At 42.4% G+C, this 17885-nt stretch overlaps 1 long non-coding RNA gene across 1 annotated transcript in view; it reads left to right on the plus strand.

Moving 5' to 3' along the window:
* Positions 1 to 16293, plus strand: part of LOC137324245 (uncharacterized) — a 60830-nt gene extending 44537 nt beyond the window's left edge. The window contains exon 3 of the long non-coding RNA XR_010963567.1: positions 16238 to 16293. This is a non-coding gene — a long non-coding RNA (uncharacterized lncRNA). The remainder of the gene's footprint in view (positions 1 to 16237) is intronic.
* Positions 16294 to 17885: the final 1592 nt, after the last annotated feature.

Below are 17885 nucleotides of genomic sequence, written 5' to 3' on the forward strand. Positions count from 1 at the left end.
AAGACAGTAAAGGCATGCATAGCATTAGGCCACAGTTGGGGGCAGGGGAGACAGTGAGGTGGATGGGGAAGAAGGAGTGAAGATGATAGATGGGGAAAAGGAGACAGAAGGGAAGAAGAGGAGGGGAAAAGGGTGCAACGGTGGATGAAGAAGGGTTGGGTGGCACTTGGCCAAGGCACAATTCCATTTCTGCAGTGGGAAGAAAGTTTATCTTCACATGGTGGTGGATTGAGGGGTGGGGGGGGGGGGACATTACAGGGTGTAGGTTTTCGGCTCAGATTGTGGATGGTGCTGAGTTGCTTCTGGGTGAGGATCTGGAAGTGGAACGAGTTCCTTCTCAGCAGTGGGGGGTGCAAGCTTCAGCTCGGGGTGGGGGAGATTGGTTAGTGGAGGAAGGGGAAGGCTGAGTTTGTGCTCAGTGGGAGATTAGAACATAAGAACATAAGAAATAGGAGCAGGAGTAGGCCATACGGTCCCTTGAGCCTACTCCGCCATTCAATAAGATCATGGCTGATCTTCGACCTCAACTTCACTTTCCTGTCTGATCCCCATATCCCTTGATTCCCCTCGAGTCCAAAAATCTATCTCAGCCTTGAATATACTCAATGACTCAGCATCCACAGCCCTCTGGGGTAGAGAATTCCAAAGATTCACAACTCTCTGAGTGCAGAAATTCCTCCTCATCTCAGACTTAAATGGCCGACCCCATATCCTGCAACTATGCCCTCTAGTTCTAGGGAAGGCTGAGTTCTTCTTTGTTTGGCAAAGTCATCTTTGAGCTCAATGGAGGTGGGGTGGAAGTCCAGGTTTTTCCTCACTGGGAGTGGGGCAGATGGCAGGATCTCTTTCTCCTAAGGAGTATGGCGGTGTTAGTAGCCCAGATTTCTGTTCGGGGTGGGGCGGGGGCGGGTGGAAGGGGGATTGGGGAGTTTCTGTTCAGTGGGGGTTGGGGATTCAGACTTCTTCTGTGGTGGGTGGTTTGTGTACTGGTTTCTACTCAGTGGTAGGGGTGCCCCATTTCATCTCTGTGGGAGGGGGTTTGCTGTGGCCCAATTGCTGGTGACTGGAAGGGGTGGTGTGCTTGATAGGTGGAGATTGGTTATATTTCTGCTCAGTTGGGGGGTTGATAGTAGGATTTCTGAATGGTGGGGAGGGGGGTTGCATGGGGATGATTTCTGTTTAGGCTTAGGCAGTGGGGTTTAGGTGCTGTGATTTCAGCTAGGGCCAGGCGCTTCCTGATTTCTAATCACTGGGGTGAGAGGGGGGAGTAGGTGATGATTTCTGCTCAGTGTTTGGGGGGGGGGGCATGGAGTGTTGCCATTATGTCTGTTTGGATGTGATGGAGAGAATAGGGCATGGCCATAATGTCTCAGTGGGCTCGGGGGAATGGCTCAGTTCTGGGGGGTGGGCGGGGGTTGCTGTCTCTTCAACTGGGTCAGGAGAATGGCACTCAATCTTTTCTCAGGGAGGTGGATTGGCCAAGCTGTCTGCTCAATTGAGTCACAGGGCATGGTAGCCAATGTCTGCTTTGTGGTGGGGAGGGTCACCTCTGGGGTAGGGACCAGGGAAATATTGCCCTTGCTCTGCTAAATGGTTGGTCTTGATGTCTGGTCAAGGGCTTTGGCGGAGTGGTTGTTTCCCACATCCTTGCTAAGGTTTCCGGGTTCACGTCATTTGGACATTTCTAGCTTTTTGTTGATTTGTTTCTGTGGCCTGCCATTCAAGTTTTGTTCCAGTGCTTCCAGTGGCAGTCAGGAAATCCATTTGTTGAGTCGCAGTGGAAGCGACCGATCCCTACTCATAGTTGCGGGGGGGGGGGTGGGGGCGGTGATTTCAGCTACAGCATCGGTGATTGAGCATAAAATCAGATGCTGTCTCATTGCAGTCAATTAGTCAAGTATTGTTACATTATAAGACCAACTACAAGTGGTTTATACCTTTAGAATATTGAGGCCCCTAACCATTTTTAATATATTAGATAGTGGAAGTGAAGCATGTCCAAATGGGGCATTTTGTTCTATGGTCGTATAAGTGATCTCAGGTTTTCCTTTGACTCAAGCGTCAGTAATTTCCGGGGAGGCTCTGCCAATCTCCCACTGTAACTTCAGTGGAAGATCACGGAAACCCTGGCGAAATGGTGTAAATTGCCCTTTATGCTGTTGCTCCAGGGTTTCTGCCACTCTCCAGCCAAAGTTATGACAGGAGATCGGGGAACCCCCATGGAACTTGTACCCCAAGGTTTTATATCAGAATATTTAGTAACAGCAACAACTTACATTTATATAATGCCTCCAACAGAAAAACACTCCAAGGTGCTTCACAAAGGCAGAAAGAAACAGGCACTGTACTTTGATGGGAGAATTAGAAGAGGCACTACTGTGTCAACGACTTGGATTCAGAAATGCAATGCAAATTGGTGAAATTGACAGATGATACCAAACTATGAAGGTGCAGTTGATTCTGAGGAAAAAGCTTGGGAAATACAAAATGAGTTGGACAAATTCTGTAAATGGGCAGAACACTGATTGATGAGATTTAATATGAACAAGTGGAAAATATTGCAAATAGGAAGAAAAAAGAGGCCATACATGCACTGAGGGTCTTAGTAGACTCATCGCTTAACATGTCCAATCACTGCAGAGCAATGATCAACAAAGCTAATAAATGCTGAACAGTAGAGTACAAGTCAAAGGAGGTCATGCTTAAACTGTAGAGCGCATGGTCACACCTTGAATATCATTGCCAGTTCTGATCAATGAGACACAAAGCAAATATTCAAGCATTGGTGGCAGTTCAGAGAAAAGCCATGAGCCTGATCCGATCCCTAATGTCAGAGCTCTGAGTTCTGCGGAAAGATTGGGAAAAACTTGGGATTTCAGCCTTGAAAGGAAGAGGTTGAGTGGTCATCTTAGAAATATATATAAATGGTATGGAATATTACTTCAAACTAAATTGTGGGAGTAAGGCAAGGAGACACAGGTTCAAACTGAAGACAAATTTAGGTCTGTTGTCAGGAAGTTCTTTTTCACACAAACAGTGACCAACACATGGAATAGAAAAAAATCAAATGCTGCAATTGGAGGAATTCAGGATCTTTCTGGATGGATGAAATAAGATTGGCCGAATGGCCTTCCTCATCTGTAATTATTTTGCGATCTTATGATTGAAAGTTTTGTCAGAGAGATGGATTTTGAGACAGCTTTTAAAGACAGAAAGAGGTAGACAGACAGAGGGGTTTATGAAGGGAGAATAGGGCTGAAACAGCTGATGGCTCTGCCAATAAATATGGAGCAGAGGGAGGGGGTGCACAGACAGCGAGTATCAGAGGATTAGATGGGAACAGAGTTTAGAGTGGGTCAAGATGACTGCAGCAGAATTTAGGACAAGAACAAGTTTATGGAGGGTAGAAGTTAGGAGGCCAGTGAGCAGATCATTCCTTTAACTCACTTGAGTAATAACTTAGCTTACTTTTTTTCTGTCAGGCAGTTGCAGTTTTCAAAATATTTCAACATCTCATTTAAAAAAATATTGTTTTAAATTCAATTCCCTCTCCATTTTTTGTTATTTTGACCTTGTTCCTTAATAATGCACCATGCATTATTTCCTAGGCATATTTCCAAACGTAGGTGATTTCCTTTTGGGCCTCTGCCAATGCCACTTAGTAACTAGCTTCTAGGAGGTGCACAAGTGGACAGGGTTGGCTCGCCGGTTGATTTTCTCTCCTTTCCCATGAGGAAGCATCTTATGACTCTCCCGTTGATGACCAAGTGAAAAATTCCAGCATGAACATGAATCTTATCATTTGGTGGTACAGTGTGTTGACACCAGGCTGCATTTGAGTTTCAGAAATATCATCACATCTAACATTATTTCAGAAATATGATCACATCTAACATTAAATATTATTATAAGCAACATAGATCAGATAGCAAAAGTTTTGTGTGTGAATTTTTTCTTCTTTATGTTTGACTATGAAAAAAGGAGACAGTCATGACATACACAGGTACTGGTAGTGACTATTTGCTAAGAGCTCATTCATCAGACTCTTGGGTTAAAAAGGTTTTGCTTTAATTTAAAATGCTTGACCAAAGATTCACCTGAGTTATTCTGCAGGTGCTAATGGCATTTTTAAAAGGTAAGGAAAACATTCTGGAAGAGCAGGGCCTTTTCACTATCATCACTGGATTTTAGTAAATTCTAGCATTCTCTCATTTATCAACTTATAATGAGTTTGTCAAACTGCCTAGGCCAGGGACTAAGGTTTCATTGTGGAGACATCTATCGTCTGCAGAGTTTAGCATTCCACTAATGCATTACTTCTTCCTTAACACTGACATGATATGATTCACCAGGGAGAGCTCATGAAAAACGCTCATCAAAACCACCTGAATTGTAACAGAAATATTTTAGTTGATGGATGAAGTACATATTAAGATTGTAAAAGGCAGAGTAAGGTAAGGTAACACTTTGATTACTTAACAGACTTTTGAGAAGTCTAAAAAAATACTACTGTTTGAGACTTTTGCAAAATAAGGTAGCATAGACTATTATAATTAAAGGGAGACTTTTCAAAAACTTGGTTTATTAAAAAGATATTTCTGTTCAACAATTTGTGCTATGTGGGGATATGTTGGATTTTTAAAAGATATGCATCAACCAAAAGTATTTTCTTTTACATTTTCTCTGGACAAATTTTAACATGTCTCATTGTTTATCTGCCCCATATTTTAAAAAGTAAGCTGCATTCTAAATTCCTGCCGAAGGTGGTGCCTAAATTCCACCCGACTTAGGAATGAGCAAATATATCCTTTTATTCTGTCCAATGTAAGAGTGGAATTTCAGAATTTACAAATTGGTGATGTTTTAATTTCATGATCCAAGAATGCAGTAATTCTTTCCTTGCCTGGATCAAAGTTAGAGCAGTAATCTTCTGTAAGATTTTGGATCCAGATAAAACTCAATATCCAAATACTCCATTTAATAAACATTTGATCACTTCAGTGAAAACAAACCAGTACAAAAGATTACAGAACACAAATAGAGAGGCTAACTTTCATCATATGCTTCCACAGACAACTTTTTACAGAATCAAATTGACCAGATCTCAAATAAACAACTTAGCTCCAATTAAACAGTCAGAGTTCCCAGGTACTCCGTGAAAGCGTTACAGTACTTAATTACCTTTTGGTATCTCATTGGCACACTACATCCTCAACATTTTGAAAGCTTTTGACAGGATATAGCATTCTGACTTCATTGAAAAGTTGGTGCCTTGTACCATGTCTAGTGAACTGTGGAACTGGATAAATAATATGCTCATAATACAGAGATGTCAATCCTTTAAGGAGGTCTTATTATATCATATGCAGGAGTTCCTCAGGGACTGTTTCCCATCTTCGTCAGTGACCAGTTGGACATCAACAAAAATGGCAATATTCTTTTTGATGTCCCTATCCCCATCAAAGTAGTTAACTCTCCATCTGAAAGACAAGCTTCAATTGAATCACTGCAGAATATATAGAAAGAATTGACAAATGAGTAGTGTGTTACATTAAACTTTGAGAAGACCAAGTCAACAACATTCACCATGACATTGCCCACTCACCTCTATGCCATAAGGGTTTTAACTTTATTCATTTACAGACATTCAGTTTCATGGTTTGGTAAGACCTGTTATGAAATTAGTGATAAAGGTGGCTGGAAAAGTTGGCAAATACATCAGAATCCTCAATAAAGCTTTCTCAACTTTTCACCATCAGTATGAACCATGCTGTACAAAGATCATATCTGCTCAGTAATGAATATGGTAGCCTTTTTTAGTGGGCTGGACAGAAAATAAAATCTGGCTCCTAGACAGTATAGTCCAGTTAGTGAATAAACCAACTCAATGCTGGAGTCTATTGTCTTCAACATTCAAGAGATATGACTGGGCTATCAGTCATTTACAAGATCATGACTGGAGAGGTACTACAAGATATGCAAGCTATCAACTTATGTCTGAAATGAAAGAGGTGCTTTAGGTACCTCAACATTCTGTATCAATCCAAAGAGACAGAACAGAATACTATTAATAATGTTTCATACATTGCTTTTCCTGCCTCAAACTCTGATGATGAAATTAAATGTAAAATTAACCATCACTTTCTAAACTAGAGATGCTGGTGCATATATATTATGTGCGATCTCTCACCTATTGGTGCACTGGTACAATTCTTTAAGTCTTTCTGTGCTCCCACCAATCACCTAGGCTAAGTTTTGTCGTCTGTTTTTCTTATAGTTACATTCAGATTCATCCTGTTGTTGAGGTTCTTAATAACAACAACAACTTGCATTTACATAGCACCTTTAAACATCCATAGTAAAACATCCCAAGGTGCTTCACAGGAGCATTATCAAACAATAGAATTGTTAATGTACAATAAAAAATAGATTTTAGCATGTATCATATGTATTTCAGGAGCTTTTTTCTGCTACTATGTTGATCAGGTTAAATGTGCTAGAACAGTGTTGTCCAAAAGAAATTGCTGACTAGCCACAGGTGTGGCTACTGGCAACACCATTTTGACCACATGAAACAATTTTAGTAGATAATGCCTTACTTCCAGTCACGCAATACAGGTAAAAGTACTTCACGTGTGAATATTTAGTTAACAAACATCAACCACCATTCAGTAACCAAGGAAGTAAAGGACTCACAACGATCAAAAAACACTCCCACACTTGTCTTTTCGTCTTACCATTTTACCAACAAAAGCACAAAATGTTTTTTTTAATTCGTTAATGGGATGTGGGTGTCGCTGGCAAGGCCAGCATTTATTGCCCATCCCTAATTGCCCTTGAGAAGGTGGTAGTGAGCCGCCTTCTTGAATTGCTGCAGTCCGTGTGGTGAAGGTTCTCCCACAGTACTGTTAGGAAGGGAGTTCCAGGATTTTGACCCATTGACGATGAAGGAACGGCGATATATTTCCAAGTCGGGATGGTGTGTGACTTGGAGGGGAACGTGCAGGTGGTATTGTTCCCATGTGCCTGCTGCCCTTGTCTTTCGAGGTGGTAGAGGTCGTGGGTTTGGGAGGTGCTGTCGAAGAAGGCTTGGCAAGTTGCTGTAGTGCATCCTGTCGATGGTACACACTGCAGCCATGGTGCGCCGATGGTGAAGGGAGTGAATGTTTAGGGTGGTGGATGGGGTGCCAATTTGTCCTGGATGGTGTCGAGCTTCTTGAGTGTTGTTGGAGCTGCACTCATCCAGGCAAGTGGAGAGTATTCCATCACACTCCTGACTTGTGCCTTGTAGATGTGGAAAGGCTTTGGGGAGTCAGGAGGTGAGTCAGGAGGTGAGTCAGGAGCCGCAGAATGCCCAGCCTCTGACCTACTCTTGTAGCCACAGTATTTACGTGGTTGGTCCAGTTAAGTTTCTGGTCAATGGTGACCCCCAGGATGTTGATGGTGGGGGATTCGGCGATGGTAATGCCGTTGAATGTCAAGGGGAGGTGGTTAGACTCTCTCTTGTTGGAGATGGTCATTGCCTGGCACTTATCTGGCGCGAATGTTACTTGCCACTTATGAGCCCAAGCCTGGATGTTGTCCAGGTCTTGCTGCATGCGGGCATGTACTGCTTCATTAGCTGAGGAGTTGTGAATGGAACTGAACACTGTGCAATCATCAGCGAACATCCCCATTTCTGACTTTACGATGGAGGGAAGGTCATTGATGAAGCAGCTGAAGATGGTAGGGCCGAGGACACTGCCCTGAGGAACTCCTGCAGCAATGCCCTGGGGCTGAGATGATTGGCCTCCAACAACCACTACCATCTTCCTTTGTGCTAGGTATGACTCCAGCCACTGTAGAGTTTTCCCCCTGATTCCTACTGACTTTAATTTTACGAGGGCTCCTTCGTGCCACACTCGGTCAAATGCTGCCTTGATGTCAAGGGCAGTCACTCTCACCTCACCTCTAGAATTCAGCTCTTTTGTCCATGTTTGGACCAAGGCTGTAATGAAGTCTGGAGCCGAATAGTCCTGGCGGAATCCAAACTGAGCATCGATGAGCAGGTTATTGGTGAGTAAGTGCTGCTTGATAGCACTGTCGACGACACCTTCCATCACTTTGCTGATGATTGAGAGTGGACTGATGGGGCGGTAATTGGCTGGATTGGATTTGTCCCGCTGTTTGTGGACAGGACATACCTGGGCAATTTTCCGGCAGATGCCAGTGTTGTAGCTGTACTGGAACAGCTTGACTAGAGGTGCAGCTAGTTCTGGAGCACAAGTCTTCAGTGCTACAGCTGGGATGTTGTCGGGGCCCATGGCCTTTGCTGTATCCAGTGCAATCAGCCGTTTCTTGATATGGAGTGAATCGAATTGGTTGGAGACTGACTTCTGTGATGGTGGAGATATCAGGAGGAGGCTGAGATGGATCATCCACTCGGCACTTCTGGCTGAAGATGGTTGCATACGCTTCAGCCTTCTCTTTTGCACTCACGTGCTGGACTCTGCCATCGAGGATGGGGATGTTCACGGAGCCTCCTCCTCCCGTTAGATGTTTAATTGTCCACCACCATTCACGACTGGACGTGGCAGGACAGCAGAGCTTTGATCTGATCCATTGGTTGTGGAATCACTTAGCTCTAGCTATAGCATATTGTTTCTGCTGTTTAGCATACACGTAGTCCTGTGTTGTAGCTTCACCAGGTTGGCACCTCATTTTTAGGTGCACCTGGTGCTGCTCCTGGCATGCTCTTCTGCACTCCTCATTGAACCAGGGTTGATCCCCTAGCTTGTTCGTAATGGTAAAGTGTACATGCACACACCGTGCAAATATGAGCATTGAGATCACTTGTCCAACGATGGTGTCTTTTACTCATATTTTACTTACTAATCAGAAATGCAAATAGGATTCAGAACACGCCTGGAATATAGTGTACAGTTTTGGTCTCCTTACCTAAGGAAGGATATACTTGCCTTAGAGGTAGTGCAACAAAGGTTCACTGGATTGATTCCTGGGATGAGAGGGTTGTCCTATGAGGAGAGATTGAGTTGAATGGGCTTATACTCTCTGGAGTTTAGAAGAATGAGAGGTGATCTCATTGAAACATAAGATTCTGAGAGGGCTTGACAGGTAGATGCTGTGAGGCTGTTTCCCCTGGCTGCAGATCTAGAACTTGGGGCATAGTCTCAGAGCAAGGGGTCGGCCATTTAGGACTGAGGTGAGGAGAAATTTCTTCACTCAGAGGGTTGTGAATCTTTGGAATTCTCTACCCCAGAGAGCTGAGGATGCTCAGTATTTGAGTATATTCATGATTGAGATCGATAGATTATTGGACTTTAAGGGAATCAAGGCATATGGGGATCGGGCAGGAAAGTGGAGTTGAGGGCGAAGATCAGCCATGATCTTATTGAATGGTGTAGCAGGCTCGAGGGGTCATATGGCCTACTCCTGCTCCTATTTCTTATTTTCTTATGACTCTGGGCAAGCTAGTCACTAAAGAAAAAATTAATGGTCTGCATCTTAAATGGTTATCAGTTGTGGGGAGAGATCTTTGGTCTATTGCACTATTGCAATGGTTTCAAATAAGTGATCTTACTGGATTTATGTCTAACAAGCTAATGATGCATATTTATGTGGTAAATTAAAAGATTTAGTGGATCAGGTGCACCAGCAATTTTGCCTTGCTGGTGCCGTAAGCGGGTAAATATCAAGCTCACATTTTACATTACTGGTATCTTTTGGAGCCCTGCTGGTAATGCTGGAATTACCAGCTAAGCATTAGTGTTTTGGCGTATTTCCCAAATCATTGCTGCATGGTTAGGTGGATAGGTCACTTCATCTACTTGATGTGAACCCTGCAGCATCAACTGCAGATGAAACAGGAGCTTTTTGTGATTACAGGATTCCCACATTACAACAGTGCTTCATTGGCTGTAAAGCGCTTTGGGACGACCTTTCTTTTCTTTCTCAGTGTTCTAGGTGCCACATGCCTTTCTGATCACCTTTTCTCAATTAAGCTATTTCAAGTAAAACAAAAAGGTTTAATTTAGTAAATGGCTAAGTGGTAGGCAAAGACCAGAATATCACCATGTATAGGTTTGCCAATTTCCTGTCTCCTACCATTCCTCCCTCAAACTGTCTGAATCATCATCCTCAAAGTTTTTTTTGAGATTGCAACAGTGTCTGGTGACTGGCTGTTTAACAAGTAATATCCTGTCTCTCTGCCTGGTTTGTGGAAATCTAGTGAAGATATTTTTGTTTCTTTTTTCTTTTTACAGGTGACAGAGGTTACTGTCTAAAATCCTGACTCATGACTCTAATGCCAAGTCCCCAGAATCCCAGCCAAGAACAGTATAACCAAGCACATGGGCCTACTTGTTTAGTTACAAAGCGTACTTTTGTGGTCTTAAAAGATATGTTGTTTGGATAGCCCTGTGAGGAGCTTACAGTGCCGTCTTAAGAATGTCTGCCATATCTTTGTTGTAAGCTATGCTTTTCACAGCATTGCACCTACCCCTGCAATTTTGGTAGATTTGCCACAGCATGACAGCAACAAAATGCTTTGGAGAAGAAATTCATAGTGAAGAAACAGCATGCAACATCAGGCCTTGTGGCTACATTGATATCTGTGCAGATCCTATTCAGAATTACTTTATGCAAGGTATGGGTTGCACACTTTGTCCCTGTCACATTCGCACAGAATAACTATTGCTCAGGCTGCACTGTACAAACTGTGAGGAGCTGGTAAGTTTCATTTTTTTGATTTATCCCAGCAGCAGTGTGGCTTTCCTGCAGCCTGGAGTTTGTGCCGTCGCCAGGTAGATTTCTCATTCCTGCAATCTTAAAGGCAACATGCTGATTTAAACAAAAAATTGAAATAACTAAAAGGTCCATAGTGCAGGTTGAAAAGACAAAAAAAGGAACATGAGACAAATAAGGATTCTTAGGTTTTAAAAGTGTAAAGATTCTGGGAGGAATGAAAGTCTGAAGGAGGGAAGAAGTCCCACAATTTTTAGGTCTTGGGAAGGAATGGAGTAGGACGTTCTGTGATCATTCTTGATTTCAACACAGTGAAGAAGGTGAAAACAGAGCATGCAAAATAGGTGTTTGCAGCTGAGAAGAAACAAAGCAGAAAAACTCAGAGGAGCAGCAATGAAATAGAGAGAAGTAACAATAAAAATAGAGAGACATAAAAATGCTGTGATGGAGATGCAGAGCGAGAGAGAGACAGAGGGGGTGAAACTGGTCTTAGGCAGTGCAAAAAAGGCGATAGTGAATTGGTAGCCCGTTTTTCTTTATCTTCAATTGTAAAGAAAATCGGGTTGGGTGTAAAATGAGTTGCACATTCTCTATTTCCCATTTTGCGCTACCGTCCAAAATCAATTTCACCCCTAGAGAGATTGGAGGGTAGAGGTAAGAGAGGGATTATTTATCAGAGGACAGTTTTTTTTTTGTAACCTGTCCAAGAGCATAAATAGGTGTTAGGAAAATAATCCTGGATATGGGAGCGGAATTCAATTCTTGGATGGACATAGGCTTTTTAAAGAAATATGAGTATTTAGGGAGAAAAGGAACATTTGGCATGATGAAGGAAAAAGAAAAAGATTTGAAAGCAGCTTTAGTGTTGGGGGAGAAAGCAACCAAAGTCTCCAAAAGCAGAGATCCAGAGGTACATAACAAAGAAAACAAGTGGAGCATTCATGTGGAAAATCATATTAGTAATCACTATTGGCTAGAAATTTTAAGATGACAATTTGAGAGTGAGCAGTGGGCCTCCATAACTTCAGAAAATACTAATTGACAGGCAATAGGCCGGTAGTTGGAAGCAGAGATAAAATTAGCTCAGGATGCTTCACAACAGATCAAGGTGCCTGGTGTGATGGGCAGAATTTTACAAGAGATAATAAAATGCCAGACACGATTGAACCAAGCATCACACGATTTGACAGGTGGGGAAGAGTGCGTTATGAAATATTCCATAACATAAGTACTTTGTTTACTTCACTGGTAATGGTTGAAGCATCAGAAGAGCAAAAGCAACAGTTGGACCAGGGAATAGCAGCAAAGATCTCAAAAATCCCATCATGGCTGACTTATCAGGGTAAATTTTGCAAGGTGCCACCTTGGAGTGGAGTCTCACTCGCCGGGGGCATGGATTAGAGAATTGTGTGTGGAGATCAGCGTGCTGGATTCCTGATTTTCCAGTGATAAGAATTAACCTGCTCTCTTAGTGATTGATACGCATGCAAATTAACCCTATAGTACCAAACAAGACACGACTGATTTGTTGCAGGATATCCTTCAAGAGGCAAATATGAGACAATAGTCAGAAGAGCGGGAAGAAAACAGGATTACAATTGGAGGCGAGGAAAAGGTGTGGGGGATTAACTGAAATACAAGACCAGTCAAGGGTATGGTTGACTGATAAGTTGTTTCAGATCATTCAGGACAGTAAGAAGAGAAGTAGAGCTATTGCTGATGCTGAATGGTGATTTCAGCAGAGTGGAAGGTAGAGTTCTTAGATGCGATTTTGTTTGACAAAAAGTTGATCCGTTTTCAAATTATCAAGGGCAAGAGTGATAGAAGAAGCAGATGAATTTGGTGAAATCAGGGTGATATACGTAACCGCAGGTGGTCAAAGTAAGGTGAATCAAGGGAGCTAAAGTGTGCAGCAGAGACATCAGAATGAACATATGTATCAGCAGTTGGAATGTAAGAGGGAAATTAGAAGGAAGAAAGGTCATGAAGAGATGAAGTTTGGGTTTCAGTAAGAAACAGCAGATGGGGTGATTAGAGGTGGGAATAGACAGATGTAAGATTGTGGAGATGGCACAAATGTTGCAAATATATGAAAAGAGGTAGCAGCAGACGGCGTGCATATAGTTTTTGGTAACTCTGAGGCTGTGGTCTAGTGTTAGCGAGAGGTTCCACAAATTCTGCCTGGGCTTACTGCTAACACTAACCTAAGTTATTTTGTCACTTCTTCTCAGGACTGACCTGGTCTGGGAACAAGCTGCAGCGTTGCTATCTCTCAGTTTGACTATTATATCCCAGTCAAATAGTGGGGGTATCTTGCAAGGATAAGGATTAGTTTTGGACATTTCTGGACTATTGGCATATTATTGTCTAAACAATTTCCCTTAATGAAGCTTCTAATTCTCATTTGCTACAAACCTCAATGAAACATTTTTGTGAAAAATCCAGAACCTCCTGTTCAGTAAGGCTTGGTTCTTTTTGGTGAAATTAACTGATAAAGAGAACAATCTCCCTGTCTAGGTTATCTGGTGAGCCAAGAATACTGCCTCACTGGTGCCTTGTAAAGTAAATGGTTCAATAATGTTGGTCCAACAAAGCAAGCTTCCTTTTGGAATCCTTCCATCTCTTTTCGTGATCAGAAGATGATGTTTTTAGTTTACCTAATGGAGCCATTCAAAATTAGAGACACTTTGTACATGTTTTGTCAACTTACTTTAACTTATGAAATCCTGGTATAGCTCCTCTGCAATCTCCTGTGTCCTTCTCTCCTCCATTGTTGCGGTTTGAGGTTTTCCTATTATTGCAATGCTTCCTTTTATGTGAAGTGCCAACCCCATGCAGCCGTATCCCTTCTTTATTCAGGTGAATACTTACCACCTACTGAGTTCTGGCGGGCTGGCTGCCCCCTCTCCAGTATTAACTGTTTGCTCTTTTATTTAGCCAATTAATATCCTTTCCCGCTGGTTTCCTGTAGCCAGTCTCTTATGAATTTATTTCACTTTAGAGACAATTTCTGCCCAGGGCAGAGGAGAAACAGTAGACCTGGGGAGTGTTGAAGTACAAAGCATATTTTCATGTCTTCAGTCACTTTTATCAAGAAGTTCTATTGTGGTTCGTGAAATGCTTTATTTTCCCTAAATCATTCTTTCTTTCTATTTCTTGTTGGTAGTAGCTGTGTTTGTTTTTTTTAGAATGAGATGTAGCAAAATAGATTATGGGGTAGATTTTCATCTTCACAGCCTGCCAGTAATCTATAATGAGTGGGCAATCCACTCCACCAGATTACCGCCAAGGCGGTGAAGACAAAAATCTACCCCAACATTTTTAAAGGAAAATCAATGAGTCTTGACAGTTCTGCTCTAATGAGCAGTTTCAAAGCATAAAATATGGAAGGCATCAGTAAGTGCACAGAGATGTTAGAACATTAAGGATAATTCAGTAACTTATTCTTCCCTTTTTAATGAATTTTGTGCTCATAAAGATGAAGATTATTAGTTCTGGGGAAGGGAACACTTTCCATTTTAGGCATCAGCCACAGGCATAACAAATGGTGCCAATTAGCGGCAAAGTAGGGACAGTTTTGTGCTGTGGTCCCATGCCCATTAGGAACTAGATTCAAACTACCATTTCATGCAGCACTCTTATTTCCAACAAAAAAATCTTTGTCCCAACAGTCTGGGCTGGATTTGAACTCAGGTTCCAGAGGTGAAAGCTCAATATGTAACCTACTTTACAACCCAGTCCCCTTGCAGCTCCCTTTTAGTATGTATTTCAATATTGTTTACATGTGTGATATAATTAACTTGTACTCTACTGCTCTGGCACAAAATTTGCACACTGCAGTGCGAAACAGCAAATAATAACATAGTGCCAACACAAACAGCAAATATTAAATGCATTTTGTCGCAAACCTATTTCTCAGATCCAGAATACTCTAAAATGTTTTGAAGCATTCATATCTGTGTTCTGGCAATGGGTCTCCATATCGCCTTTTCTCTTTTCATTTGCTGATAATCCTGTGTATTTTCAACAGTTTATACTGTATCAGGCACAGAGGGCCTACTACACCAATCCAGATACATATCTGGCACAGCTACCTATCAGCACCATAGGTACAGAGCTACCTGCACTTCTACAAGCTAATGCATCACCAGTTGAGTTATAATAGCGAGGCCATAGATGTATCACAGTGAGACCTGAGAAAGGATAAGTACTGAGGTCAGTGCATCTGCCTTCAAAATGAGTGCTGAAGCACCACAACAATGTCCTCATGTTTGGTGAATCTTAGCACCATGATGGATCAAAGGATTGGAAAGATCAAAGGATCTATCTCAGAGATGTATACTGCCATCTCTAAAACAGACAAATGTGCAGTCCACACAGGAGGCCAGGACAACCAACCTGATGGTTGCAGTACAATTCTCCGTGACTCAGTGGTAAAGCAACACAGGAACATTATCTTCAAATGCTTTGACTCACATGATCTACCATTCAACTGATCTTGCTATCAGGGCTGGATAATCATGGCTGCAGTAAATCATGACAAAAAATTTTTATGCATAAAGTATCTACAATGTAATGTGCCCAGAGTGAACAATGAATCCTTTTTCCATTGATATGTACAATGGTTATCCCTGACTTCTGTGAAACCAGTGGAAATAACACTTCGACAGCTCCTATAGCCTATACAGAATTACAGTAAGAAAGGAAGTGGCAAACATAGAGCACCAGCTCTCCGCTTTGGTCTAGGATGGAACAAATTAAGATAAACAGCTATTGTTCACAATTAATCAAAGCTTATGTCACATGACTCCTTCCTAATAATTGTTCCACATTGTTATCTCCTCCTCTGCCTTCCAACAGTATTATTTATCCCATCAGCCAAGATAAGTATCAGCCATGGCTCAGTATTGCATGCCCATCTCTGAGTCAGAAGCTTGTTTCAGAAGGTTCAAGAGCCACTCCAGAAATCTGAGCACATAATCTAGCGTGACACTTCAGTGCAGTGCTGGGGGAGTGTTGCATTGTCAGAGGTACCGTCTTTCAGATGAAATGTTTAACTGAGGCCCCGTCTGCTCTCTCAGGCAGACATAAAAGATCCCATGGCAGTATTTGAACAGCAGGGGTGGTCTCCCGGTGCCCTGGCCAATACTTATTGTTCAACCAATACCTATAACAGATGATCTGGTAATTTATTTAATTTCTGTCTGTGGGTCCTTGCTGCATGCATATTCTTTCATTACGACATTGACTGCTCTACAAAAAATACATCCTTGGCTATAAAGCACTTTGGGACATGCTAAGGTCATGAAATGCGCTGTTAAATGCACATTCTTGCTTTAAAAATGTCCCTTCAGTTTAGGTGAAGGCCATTCCCAAGGTAAAGCCTTTCCTTCCTCAAGCAGTGTTCCTAACGAGTCAAGAATTTGAATCCCACCTTTAAACATCATTCATTGAGAGATGCATTGAACCTATCTGATCTGTCTCTCTCTTATAGGACCAACTCGTGGCACAGAATGTAATCTTACCAATGACCTGCTCATCTGCGATCCAACCTCTATTGTGGAAAGCCGTTGGACAACTCTAGTTCCACAGGTTACCTCCATTTCTGACGACTGGTCCTGAAAATCCCTGCCGGTTACAGCAGACTCCTGCCATAAATTCAGCTGGCGTTCACTGGAACGGCTGCAAACTCCGCCTGGACCTGGATATTCTTGTGAGGGCAGAGTTTCCATTCATCCACACAAGGCTGTTAACACGAGGGGCGGGGCCAGGGGTGGGATCTACTTCAGTCAGGAGTTCCTGCTCCTTGGTCCTCAGTCGGACCTAGTGTAGCATCAGCACAGAAACGCGTATCTCGCCAAAACCAGCAGAAGTGGGGCCCACTTGGAGGGGGAGGAACACTGGGGCCACTTTCTGGGAGGGGATGGTGCAGCACACTACTGCCTATGCTTTGGGAATGCACCCCAAAAATGCTGAAGGCCCACTTCAAGATGCCCCTCCTCTTAACCCTGCGAACTTCGTGTGGGCAGTGGCATAACTGTTGGTATTGCACCCCAGAAGATTTACATGGCCTAGGAGCTGTCACACATATACTATTTGCTGCACTGTCTCCCTCTATATCTAACAATGTAGCATGATGGTATTTCATATGGTTTCTTTAAAGCAGGAAGTGATAAATAATGCACGTTATTCAAAGGCCATGGTGTATGAGAAGTAACCTATTTGGCAAAATGTTTTCTTCACTTATGCAAAAGATTTATCAGGAATTAACAGCAAACTTTATTACATAATTTCAATTGTAACAGTTTTTATTGAAATGCAATCCATTTTGCATTATTACTTTTAACTGCTTGCAATTCAATCAACTGTTGAAACAGTATGAAACATACAACATTATACAAAAGGTGACAAAGATAACTAAGACACTTAATATGAAGGAAAAATTTGCAGGGCTATGGGGAAAGAGCAGGGGAGTAGGGATAATTGGATAGCTCTTTCAAAGAACTGGCCCAGGCACAATGGGCCAAATGGCCTCCTTCCGTGTTGTATGATTCTATGAAGTTCATTGACAAACCTATTAGATTCATGTCTGGTGGATGAGTTACATTTGCATGTGCAATTTTGTATTTTATTATATGTCCTTTACTTTGGCATTTCACTGTCAGTTTGCCTCAGTTGGTAGCACCATTCCCTCCGAATCAGAAGATTGTGGGTTCAAGTTCCACTCCAGAAGTTAAGCATATAATGGTTTAAGCATATAATGATGCTGCGACAGCATCAATACTCAACACCAACAACAGCCAATCTCCGGAAGCCATCCTACAACTCATCCGCTTCATCCTGGATCACAATGTCTTCACCTTCGATAACCAGTTCTTTACCCAAACACACGGAACAGCCATGGGGACCAAATTCGCACCCCAATACGCCAACATTTTCATGCACAAGTTCGAGCAGGACTTCTTCACTGCACAAGACCTCCAACCAACACTATACACCAGATACATCGACGACATTTTCTTTCTATGGACCCACGGCAAGGAATCACTAAAGAGACTACACGATAACATCAACAAGTTCCATCCCACCATCAAGCTCACCATGGACTACTCCTCAGAATCAGTTTCTTTCTTGGACACACG

The sequence above is a fragment of the Heptranchias perlo genome, chromosome 8 (genome assembly GCF_035084215.1).
Source record: "Heptranchias perlo isolate sHepPer1 chromosome 8, sHepPer1.hap1, whole genome shotgun sequence".
Taxonomy (NCBI): Eukaryota; Metazoa; Chordata; class Chondrichthyes; order Hexanchiformes; family Hexanchidae; genus Heptranchias; species Heptranchias perlo.